The 12147-nt window shown below is 49.7% G+C and overlaps 1 protein-coding gene across 3 annotated transcripts in view; it reads left to right on the plus strand.

The window, feature by feature from the left end:
- The window catches only part of SYTL1 (synaptotagmin like 1), a 444266-nt gene that overhangs the window by 159928 nt on the left and 272191 nt on the right, over window positions 1–12147 (plus strand). The window contains exon 1 of one of the 3 annotated variants that reach the window (XM_086957275.1): window positions 5667–5836. The exons of 1 other annotated variant lie outside the window; for it this stretch is intronic. The gene's annotated coding sequence lies outside the window, so the exon portion shown is untranslated. Of the gene's footprint in view, window positions 1–5666; window positions 5837–7869; window positions 7931–12147 lie in introns of those variants that run through there. One more of the 3 variants, XM_086957274.1, reaches the window with a different exon arrangement.

Consider the following 12147-nt stretch of genomic DNA (forward strand, 5'->3'; position numbering starts at 1 on the left):
TTATGCTTGTTTAAATCTGCTAAGTGACGTTAACCATGGTTATGGAATGAGGCTATGTCATCTAGAAGTGCGTTCATATTTTGGTTTTCTTTCGAGGCAGCTATCATTTTGTTCTGCTGTTGCTTCGCTGCTTTTATACGTCGGTGTGGTTACGTCTTTCTATGTCCCTTGATTTCTGGCCGTGCACCGGCGCTGAAATGTTGCTCATGGACATTCGGTATAGCTGCGGTTTCTCTCCTTTGTCGCCTCCTTTGAAACAACAGCTGTTGCCGCAGCAGGGATGAGAAATCCCCGCCTATGGTTGGCTAGGGCGGTGGGTGGCGCAGGAAGTGAAGGCCGAGAGAGAGGAGTTACAGTGTCACTGGTCCGCGCACAAGGAGCTGGTGTTGGTGGATATCTAAGGCCTGCCAACTGCTGTGAGGCATACTGTGAGAGGGGTGGCACCATGCCACCAGAGCTCAGCTGCTTCCGACAACGGTGCAGTTCCTCTTCGTCCCACCTTCACCCTCCACCCACGGTTCTCTTTTTGGTACTTATTCCTTAATCGGCCTGCCTCCGCCCTGGCTTCTGTCTCATTGTCAGCTGTCCCACAATTCTCTCTGATGCCCAACCTCTTTTGGTGTGCTAATAATAAACGGAAACAAATTTGTTTTTGTATAGCCCTTCATATACCATGCCTCATTTATAAGGACTGGAAATAGCAAGCAATATTATGCAATCATATAAACTCCAAATGCACGTGGATGTGGGCAGTGAGCATTTTATTAACTTCGGGGTGATGCATGGCTACATTGTCCCAGGCCCTCCGTGCCCCATCATCACAGCTACTCCAATATATCAGCATACTTTTTCTTTCACATAAAGAAAACTCTGACATTCTAGAAATATTAGTTCTTGTACGTGTGCAAATTTCTGAATATTAAAAGAGATATTATATACAGAATTTTATATCAGAGAGACCCCCTGGGGCCAAATTCTGAAACATTTTCAGGCCCACAGGAGTACAGGGGCCGCATTGACTCCCGCATGACTCGAGCAGGATGGGAAAAACATTATAAAACAAGAATTTGCAATGCAATAGGTCACACATTTACGACGAGTTTGAGCTACTGGTATTGTAAATGACAATGTCTTTTATTTATGTGTTGACTTTAAAAAAAGTAAATAAAAGGCATTGTCATTTTACAATGCTCATAGCTGAAACTCTTGATGTACCTAAAATGACAGCCACATCTCCCGAGGGCCACAGTCGTAATGTTTTTGACAGAGGAACTACCATGAGCACTACTGTCAGAAACCTCCTGTTTAGCCAACTCTCAATAGACTGTGCACTCTGCCACGTTTCTGGTAGAGTACCTTGTCTGCTAAACTCTAAATCAGTTACAAAAGGCACTTTGGGGTGAGTGCTGAGCAGGAACTTTAGTGAAGGGGGCCTACAGACAGCGTGAATGTGGCTCTATGATAGAGGCAGGGAGTAGGGGCTCATATCGACCGTGTGAATGAGGCTAGATAGACACAATATTGACCTTGTCAAAGGGAAGCAGGTAGGCATGTGGACTGAACTACTCTTTGAAAGGACCTGGGAAGCAGGGACCTGAATTCCTCACTAAGAAACAGCGATTAAGTCTTTCTGTAGAAGAGTCTGGGTTCAGAGCTAGTGGCCATTTATGGGTAGAGGAGAACATTGAAAGCCAGAAGTGAAGTGCATTAAGGAAACATTGCAAAGCATCAGACTGTAAGAGCTGGTCAGCATTTTGGATAATTAGCTGTGGTGAAAGAGAGTCTCAGTTGTGGTCTGGCTGGCAGTATAGAATGGAGCCATTATGTTCTTGGCTTACCATTTTAGAAACATTAGAGGTTCTTAAGGACTACATGGGGTGCACTGGCAGACACAGAGGTTCTCCAGTCTTACTACTGCAATTACATGAGGTGCTACAGATGAGAACTGAGGTGAATTTCCAGAACTTTCAAACATGTATTTATGGTGTTGGAAGGATGGCATAGGGGTTCCTCAAATGGTTTCACCAAATGCAATGCTTTTTATCTCACAAATATTACACCCATAAATAACAACACCTAAAAATGCAATATCACTAAGCAACAACACAAAATCAAACCAATTAATGGTACAACATTAATAGTTGCTGCTGTCAAGGTTAATGTGATATGTAATCTCATCTGTAGATTGATTTCGATCATTTGCAACTACATCGGTTTCATTAATGAAGAGGCACTGCATGTTGTTTGTGAGTTGTGGTTCGCACAGCTGTTGTGTGAATTATGGATTGTGATCCTAACCGTAACTTGCGAATGTAAGTGTTTTTTGTTTTAAATTTTTATCCAAAACTGCACTTTAAAAGGTGTTTAGGTTGAATTTGTGGTGTTATAATAATCAAAGCTAACCCAAATTCCACTTAAACCTTACAATGGAAATCAAACTATCCGTCCGTCCATCCATCTACCAATCCATTAATTCCGGATATAATAATATGGTACGAAAATAACTCGTTGTGACACACAACCAAACAGCAGGGAATGGTACTGGTGTGGATGAAGGCACACCGGACGAGTGACATGGGCACCAGCCTTCTAGGAGCAGCGAGCTGCTGATGAGCAGAACAGCATCATCTGGAGAGCTGCTTGTGAGGCTCCTGAGGAGGCAGGCCTGCTTAGGATTGTATGAAACGATCAGACTGACAATGAGATGAGCCGCGCCAATGCCACACTCGTAAAGTTATGGCCCTGCTGATTGCACTGCCCTCATGACACATTGGAACGGAACTTGCTTCACCAGAACACATTAGGAAGGACCTGGCAATGCGGATGGAGACCCTTGAGTTCAGTTCCTGGGCATTAGGTACTGGTTCGCACCTGACATTTTTAGCTGAAATGATAATTGGGGCCCTGTCGTCTCCGCTGGAAAGAGAGCTTGGGGAAGCGGCCAAGAGGAGGGAACTTCCTCTAGACTAAAAAGTATTTAGAATACCAATTTCAGCTCCAGGTTAGCAGAGGGCGCCTCGCCCAGCTCTTGAGATATGCCCTCTTCGAGTGCCATTTAATGGCATTCGAAGGGGAGAGAAACACCTTGACATCAGCCGCAGTTTATTGACACTGCCGGGGCAGACTTGAGTTGACAGACAGAGGGCTGAGAGGGCTGAAATGCAGGTGCGGGGAATGAGATTTTGATATCAATTTATGATTATGATCAATTTAATAAAGAATCCCATTCATCTGTTTTGGACCGCTCGTATCTGTCATTGAGGAAAGGACCACCCCCGCATTGGTTAGACAAACCCCATTAACTGACGCCACTCTGAAGAACCACTTACAACTGATAAAGTTTTAAGAGTTTTATATAAAGTTAATTTGAATGCGATACAATCCACTCAGGATAAAATCTCAAAGTATACAAAATACAAAATCAGTTACAATATCAGCCGCTTCAGCTTCAGTGTGAAGTGGTTCCTTCTGCGTCATCTGCAGTAAGATAAAAATCATCAAGTTAATCTGTCCCTACTCTATACTACGTGTCATCCCTACTTCGCAAGTTTCTTCCCTAAAAAGGTGTCAGCAGTTTGACTCCCAAAGAAGTTCAAACTCTCTTAGCCTCTAAAGGAAATCTTAAGTTTCAGAAGCAGTACCCTATCTGCCTACCCATCTGCTCTCTAAGGGTCCTCGGCCTACTGCTCCCTTGCGCTCTGATCTCTCAGCGCATCTGCTCAAGGCATCTACCCTTGCCTTCGCTCTGAGCAATTCACCCTTCTCTGATTGCTCGCTGTTCTCGCTATTTTCTCCCCGGGGTGCTGTCCCTAAAATACACAATCACAGTGTGGGTGGAACGCCCCTTGACGCCCACCACGGACTTTCCCCGATGATGTCAACTTCCTGCTTCTTCCATTGGTCCACTCCTTGCGTCGTTCGTTAAGTTGACCTTTCTCCTTAGATGTCATCTTCATCATCTCATCGTCGACTTTTACTGATTCTTTCAGATCGAATGTCATGTGAACTTAGACAAGGCTTTAACTTATACCTGCAACTCTTTAACCTTCCAGATCCTGTGAATGGTCTTTTCAAAACATAGTTCACCTCAAAAGTGTCTCTCCTCACGTTCGAGCAATAAGCTCCGTCCGGCATTGTCACCTTAAATCTAACAAGTGCTAGACTTCTTGGCTCTCACGTCCACATCAAGCTATTTACGACTTTTACAAGCCCACTAAATTACATACATTTGACTATGCTCCTGCGAACTCTTGGTCAGTTAGGTTACAAACACAAATGACCTAAACTCTTCCAGCATTCCTACAGAAACCCTCTACACAGTATAACATTTGGCATACATTTATATACTCGTACTTTAGCAAAAGTCTTAGTTATACTTGAATACATTTTACATCGAATATATAATAGATAGAATACGACTGCGTAGAATATAACTTATGCATTCTCCTTGGTTACATTGTCATGTAAGTTCTCTACATTACTCCACGTTATGTCTTTCCACGTTATATTTCTCTACGTCTTTCCATATAAAGTTACACACGTACACGAATTCTACTGTGCACGTTCTACATTTCCTAAGCATTTCTACACATTTATATGTCTACCCATCATGTATACGGGCCTTCTAAATCTAATGCATATTTAACATGTGAATACAGTTACATTTCCTATACCATATTATCACGTTAGTTAGCCTTTATGCTATAGTTATCAACTTTACATTACGATATGCGTTTTATTCCTACGTTTATAACATATACGTCTAGATATGGCTATGATATACTTTATATTCAAATTGCGCTCTCTCACAGGCTCGGATTGGGATAGAAAATCGGCCCTTCAACACACAAAAAAATCGCCTCATTTGCATATTAGAAACGCACAGTGTCAAACGCTGCGTGTGCTAAAGCACACGTCGTGTTTGAAACTCGGCGTTTCTTTTCTTAACAGTGTACCGCTGCGGGGCTGATTGAGGGCCATTGAGGTAGTATTCATATTAATTGCAGCCCGTGTGCGCTATAATTAATATGAATACTAACTCAATGGCCCTCAATCAGCCCCGCAGCGGTGCACTTGCAGGAAAGGAATCGTGCAAGTGCAAGGGCCATTTGCACGTGAACGCGAACAGAAAATGATGGGTTTTCACGCCGCTCGCATCTTAAAAGCGGCGGTATAAACAGTCTCAGAATGTGCGCGCTAAATAATAAGCACTGCGCGCTTGGGGTGCCTTCAATGCGCGCGAGCGCAGGCGCGCAGGTTAGTGGGAACAGTGGGTGCAACATACATTGTCGCAGCGGCCGTCACCAGCGCTAAAGCCGGCCCTGGCTATGGAGGTTGACTGTTCGCTGTAGAAATGGAAACAACACCTGAAAATAGTGATTTGTAATGGGAAGTCTGGGACTGGAAGAGGCGTGTTCTCGTGACATTTAATCCGACGACAACCAGCCATTACTGTGCTGGTACGCCTGGTTGTTAAGCAAATAATTCAGCAGCAGGTGCCTTAAACCTTGAACTGTGAAACTGATCCCCTGCCGTGCAAGTCACACCTGCATTCCTGCAGCAGGTGCCTTGCCCCTCCGAGACTCTGAGACATGCGGGTGCAGTAACTCAGACCCAGAGGCACGACTGCCCAAGATCACAGAGCTTGGCACAGGCGGCGGTGTGACGTGGTGACTCGCGGCGGCCGCGCCCTGTGCGGTCAAGATGGGCAGCTCCCTCCGCCCTGAGTCAATGTTTTCCTTCTGGGAGCGGGTTCAGGTGACTCTGTGTCCGCCTCTTGCAGTGCCTGTCACGCTGCACACCGCGGGGGATGCGGCGGGCGCTGGGAGCAGTGAAGGTCAGTGCGGAGCAGAGTGGGTCTTATGTGGGTGTTTGATCGCTGTCTCGTCTCCGGGTGCCCAGCGCGCTGCCAACTTGTTCCATGTGCTCTTTGAAAAATGCAGCCGGACCGGTCTTTAAACCAGCAGTGCCCAAACGTCTGGGAACAGTAGCTTCGATGAACCTTGAACAATTATGAGCTTCCAGGCTCCAACACCTCGACTCATTTTTTTCTGCAACGTGACTCCTTTGTGGTTCTTGCTTTTGTCTGACATTCCAGCTGTTACATGCGCCAGCCACGGAGATCCGGTTGGAGTCTGCGGGTCAAGGGTGCCAGTCCTGATATGATAGCGCGCTGAATTGGTGCGTTGCACAGCGCTGCGCGTACCCTGCCGTGATGTATGTGTAGACACCACCCATAGATCTGCGTAGAGCATCGGCGAGCTGGGCCGAGGCACAGGGCGCCAACATTCCAAGGGGCGCAGCAGAGAGCTAGCTGCCTGACTTCATGTTATATAAACAGCAGCTCCTCCATCCCCCTTGGTCTCAATGGGGTCGCGTTTAAGACTTTCTAATCAGCCCTTACTGAACCTCAGCGTAATTGTTACCCCCCCCCCAATCAACCAGCTGCCCTTCTAACATCTTCTTCACACCTCCTGCTGTCACGCCACAATTCCCGCCCGACCCCCACAACAAACACTATATTTTTGTTTCCACCCAGGCCGCTGTCCCGGTCAATCCGACTTAGGGACGGCCCAGGCTAGAACCAGGGTCCTTCCCAAGTAAGGTAACTCAGTGAGCTAACATGCAGGTGTGCGTGCATGTGTTTTGTGAGGGGGGGTAAGCCACCGGCATCAGCACCTGTTTAGACTGTAACCAGCAAAGATTTTTAAATAAACCGCACAACACATTTAAAGTCAGGGAAGGCAGTTTATTTAGTTAGCTTGCTTGCTGTCTTCATCAGTGTGTAACCGGCAGAATGTGTTCGAATCTGAGTAAAACAGCTGGGTTGGCCGACTTAACGTTTGCAGTTATCTCTTTGTTAGTCTGTAGTTTCTATTTGTGCTTGCTTTGCGTCTTGTCTCTTGTTCCAGCGTGGGTTTCATTTCCGTTCTCTGTGCGGTCCGCTGTGCCTCGCTTCTGCAGGCTGTGGTTTGGCTGCTCACCTCTTCTGGTCCACCACCCCCCGCGGGCCTCTGAGCCGTGCACTCCAGCTCTTGTAGGGCTGTTATTTGCGCGCCTTTTCGATATGTACACCATTCGTCATGTATCTCTTGCTTATAATTAAAATAACTCGTTTCTTTAATTAGCAGTTGATAGTACTGATTTTCTCGGTTCCATGGCTCTGTAACTCACGGGTGTTGGGACCTGCCCTGCGCTAAGCGCCCCCGGGCAGAGGAAAGACTAAATTGGGAGAGAGAACCAGTGTTTACAGCACTGCAGCTCAGACACAAAGGACGTATGATGGTCACAAACCCAGACCTCTGCGCCAGCTTTGCTGACCATTGGAGCTAGCTTACTTTAATTGTGACCGGCAGGCCGTGCCAGGTGCTGTAACCCACTGAGCTGCTTTCCTGAAGCTGTGAACCCCCAGGCGGATTGCGGCAGTGGGTTGATGAACCCATTTTGCAATCGTAACAGTTGTAACCGAAGCCAAAGGATGTTGTTGCTCAAGAGCACGCGGTGCGGCAAACGTGGAAACGTCGAAGGATGTAGCCGGGTCGTCATTAGGATGAGAACGGGTGGCTTGCAGGTTACTCGCCGGCCTCTGCAGCGAGCGCTCACCCGCCGAGCTATCACACATCTGGGAGCTCGCAGGGTGAGGCCCAGACACACCCCAGGGCCTGGTAGTGTTCTCTTTGTGCATTGGGTGATTGTTGTTGGGCTGCCTTGTAATCTAGGTGGAATCTGTCAGGATTGCTGCTACTGTGTAAGGTGCTAGAGTTTACAAGCAGGCGCCTGGTGTGTGGGTGGTGATGGTAAACATCTGTCTGTGTTGGGTAGGTGAGTCTGCCGCCCCACCCCCATGTCCGCCCAGGCCGCACCCATGCCCTCGGCGGTGGCACTCCCCCTCCAGCCAGCCTCGCAGTCTCTCAGCTCCATTAACCCTCCGGTAAGTCTCTCCGGTTTATGTGTTTCCTGCGCGGGTCTGCTGACCTGTCCGTGTCCAGCCAGACTCAGCTGTGCGTTCCTGTCCCCCCGTTCGTTCTGTGCTGTTTTTGATTGATGTGTGTCATTGTATTTATATATCGCTTACCATCCCTGAAGCGGCGTCGAAGCGCTTTCTTTCTGATGAATGTCTGACCCGTGTTTCTCCTGTCTGCTGTCTCGTGCGTCTCATCGCTGTGCGTCGCGTGTCTCTTTATCTGTGTTTGTGTGACTTTTGCGTCTGTTTGTATCTGCTGTCTATCGCCTACGATCTGATTCAGGTCTCAGCGGCCTTACGGTCTCTGCAGTCTTAATTGTGTTTGTGCCTGGCCCCTCTCTGGGCCTGCAGTCTGCAGCGTTTGACTTTTTTTGCCTGTAGTCGCCTGTCTTTGAGCTTTGTTGCTGTCCTCTGTCTGTCTTAGGAGTATGTCTCTGAGCCGTGTCTCTACTTCCCGTCTGCACAGCTCGCATTTGTGCCTTTATCTCTACAGTCACATAACACGGTCTGTCTCCGCAGTCTCTGGTCCCCTTATCACCGCAGTCTCCGTCTCTGATCAGAGGCTGCGGTGTATGATCTTCGCCTCTTCCGTCGTCTGTCTCAGATACGTGGCACTGGCAGTCTACGCAGCGCCTGATCCATGTCTCAGCAGTCCCCTCTGCCCGCACCCTATCAAGCCTCAGTGACTGTGTGCACTCCCTGCACGTCTCTTATCGCAGTGTCTACTGTCTCTAGCCCATGTCTTTGCAGTCACCTGTCTTAACACAGTCTGTGCCCCCTTTGATTCGTGTCTCTGCCGTTAGCTGTCTCTGGGTTTTCTGGTCTATGTTAGTGTCACTGTCCCAGTGGTCTCTGGTCCGTCTAAGTGTCACTGTCCCAGTGGTCTATCGTCCATGTTAGTGTCACTGTCCCAGTGGTCTCTGGTCCGTGTTAGTGTCACTGTCCCAGTGGTCTCTGGTCCGTGTTAGTGTCACTGTCCCAGTGGTCTCTGGTCCGTCTAAGTGTCACTGTCCCAGTGGTTTCTGGTCCGTCTAAGTGTCACTGTCCCAGTGGTCTCTCGTCCATGTTAGTGTCACTGTCCCAGTGGTCTCCGGTCCGTGTTAGTGTCTCTGTGTTAGTATCACTGTCCCAGTGGTCTCCGGTCCGTGTTAGTGTCTCTGTGTTAGTATCACTGTCCCAGTGGTCTCTGGTCTGTGTTAGTGTCACTGTCCCAGTGGTCTCCGCTCCGTGTTAGTGTCACTGTCCCAGTGGTCTCTGGTCCGTCTAAGTGTCACTGTCCCAGTGGTCTCTCGTCCATGTTAGTGTCACTGTCCCAGTGGTCTCTGGTCCGTGTTAGTGTCACTGTCCCAGTGGTCTCTGGTCCGTCTAAGTGTCACTGTCCCAGTGGTCTCTGGTCCGTCTAAGTGTCACTGTCCCAGTGGTCTCTCGTCGATGTTATTGTCACTGTCCCAGTGGTCTCCTGTCCGTGTTAGTGTCTCTATGTTAGTGTCACTGTCCCAGTGGTCTCTGGTCTGTGTTAGTGTCACTGTCCCAGTGGTCTCCGCTCCGTGTTAGTGTCACTGTCCCAGTGGTCTCTCGTCCATGTTAGTGTCACTGTCCCAGTGGTCTCTGGTCCGTCTAAGTGTCACTGTCCCAGTGGTCTCTCGTCAATGTTAGTGTCACTGTCCCAGTGGTCTCCGGTCCGTGTTAGTGTCTCTGTGTTAGTATCACTGTCCCAGTGGTCTCTGGTCTGTGTTAGTGTCACTGTCCCAGTGGTCTCCGCTCCGTGTTAGTGTCACTGTCCCAGTGGTCTCTGGTCCGTCTAAGTGTCACTGTCCCAGTGGTCTCTGGACCATGTTAGTGTCACTGTCCCAGTGGTCTCTGGTCCGTCTAAGTGTCACTGTCCCAGTGGTCTCTCGTCCATGTTAGTGTCACTGTCCCAGTGGTCTCCGGTCCGTGTTAGTGTCTCTGTGTTAGTGTCGCTGTCCCAGTGGTCTCTCGTCCATGTTAGTGTCACTGTCCCAGTGGTCTCTGGTCCGTCTAAGTGTCACTGTCCCAGTGGTCTCTCGTCGATGTTAGTGTCACTGTCCCAGTGGTTTCCGGTCCGTGTTAGTGTCTCTATGTTAGTGTCACTGTCCCAGTGGTCTCTGGTCCGTCTAAGTGTCACTGTCCCAGTGGTCTCTGGAACATGTTAGTGTCACTGTCCCAGTGGTCTCTGGTCCTTCTAAGTGTCACTGTCCCAGTGGTCTCTCGTCCATGTTAGTGTCACTGTCCCAGTGGTCTCCGGTCCGTGTTAGTGTCTCTGTGTTAGTGTCACTGTCCCAATGGTCTCTCGTCCATGTTCGTGTCACTGTCCCAGTGGTCTCTGGTCCGTCTAAGTGTCACTGTCCCAGTGGTCTCTCGTCGATGTTAGTGTCACTGTCCCAGTGGTCTCCGGTCCGTGTTAGTGTCTCTGTGTTAGTGTCACTGTCCCAGTGGTCTCTGGTCTGTGTTAGTGTCACTGTCCCAGTGGTCTCCGCTCCGTGTTAGTGTCACTGTCCCAGTGGTCTCTGGTCCGTCTAAGTGTCACTGTCCCAGTGGTCTCTGGACCATGTTAGTGTCACTGTCCCAGTGGTCTCTGGTCCGTCTAAGTGTCACTGCCCCAGTGGTCTCTCGTCCATGTTAGTGTCACTGTCCCAGTGGTCTCCGCTCCGTGTTAGTGTCACTGTCCCAGTGGTCTCTGGTCTGTGTTAGTGTCACTGTCCCAGTGGTCTCCGCTCCGTGTTAGTGTCACTGTCCCAGTGGTCTCTGGTCTGTGTTAGTGTCACTGTCCCAGTGGTCTCCGCTCCGTGTTAGTGTCACTGTCCCAGTGGTCCCTGGTCCATCTAAGTGTCACTGTGCCAGTGGTCTCTCGTCCATGTTAGTGTCACTGTCCCAGTGGTCTCCGCTCCATGTTAGTGTCACTGTCTCAGTGGTCTCCGCTCCGTGTTAGTGTCACTGTCCCAGTGGTCTCTGGTCTGTGTTAGTGTCACTGTCCCAGTGGTCTCCGCTCCGTGGTAGTGTCACTGTCCCAGTGGTCTCTTGTCTGTGTTAGTGTCACTGTCCCAGTGGTCTCCGCTCCGTGTTAGTGTCACTGTCCCAGTGGTCTCTGGTCTGTGTTAGTGTCACTGTCCCAGTGGTCTCTGCGCTGTGTTAGTGTCACTGTCCCAGGGGTCTCCGGTCCGTGTTAGTGTCTCTGTGTTAGTGTCACTGCTCCAGTGGTGTCCGCTCCGTGTTAGTGTCACTGTCCCAGTGGTCTCCGGTCAGTGTTAGTGTCACTGGCCCATTGGTCTCCGCTCCGTGTTAGTGTCTCTGTGTTAGTGTCACTGTCCCAGTGATCTCCGGTCCGTGTTAGTGTCTCTGTGTTAGTGTCACTGTCCCAGTGGTCTCTAGTCCGTCTAAGTGTCACTGTCCCAGTGGTCTCGCGTCCATGTTAATGTCACTTTCCCAGCGGTCAACGGTCCGTGTTAGTGTCTCTGTGTTAGTGTCACTGTCCCAGTGGTCTCCGCTCCGCGTTAGTGTCACTGTCCCAGTGGTCTCCGCTCCGCGTTAGTGTCACTGTCCCAGTGGTGTCCGCTCCGTGTTAGTGTCACTGTCCCAGTGGTCTCCGCTCCGTGTTAGTGTCACTGCCCCAGTGGTCTCTGCTCCATGTTAGTGTCACTGTCCCAGTGGTCTCTGGTCTGTGTTGGTGTCACTGCCCCAGTGGTCTCTGCTCCGTGTTAGTGTGACTGTCCCAGTGGTCTCAGGTCCGTGTTAGTGTCTCTGTGTTAGTGTTATTGTCCCAGTGGTCTCTGGTCCGTGTTAGTGTCACTGTCCCAGTGGTCTCCGCTCCGTGTTAGTGTCACTGCCCCAGTGGTCTCCGCTCTGTGTTAGTGTCACTGCCCCAGTGGTCTCCGCTCCGTGTTAGTGTCACTGTCCCAGTGGTATCTGGTCTGTGTTAGTGTCACTGTCCCAGTGGTCTCCGCTCTGTGTTAGTGTCACTGCCCCAGTGGTCTCCGCTCCGTGTTAGTGTCACTGTCCCAGTGGTATCTGGTCTGTGTTAGTGTCACTGTCCCAGTGGTCTCAGGTCCGTGTTAGTGTCACTGTCTCAGTGGTCTCCGCTCCGTGTTAGTGTCTCTGTGTTAGTATCACTGTCCCAGTGGTCTCCGGTCCGTGTTCGTGTCGCTGTCCCAGTGGTCTCCGGTCCG

Source organism: Lissotriton vulgaris, chromosome 2_1 (assembly GCF_964263255.1).
Source record: "Lissotriton vulgaris chromosome 2_1, aLisVul1.2, whole genome shotgun sequence".
NCBI lineage: Eukaryota > Metazoa > Chordata > Amphibia > Caudata > Salamandridae > Lissotriton > Lissotriton vulgaris.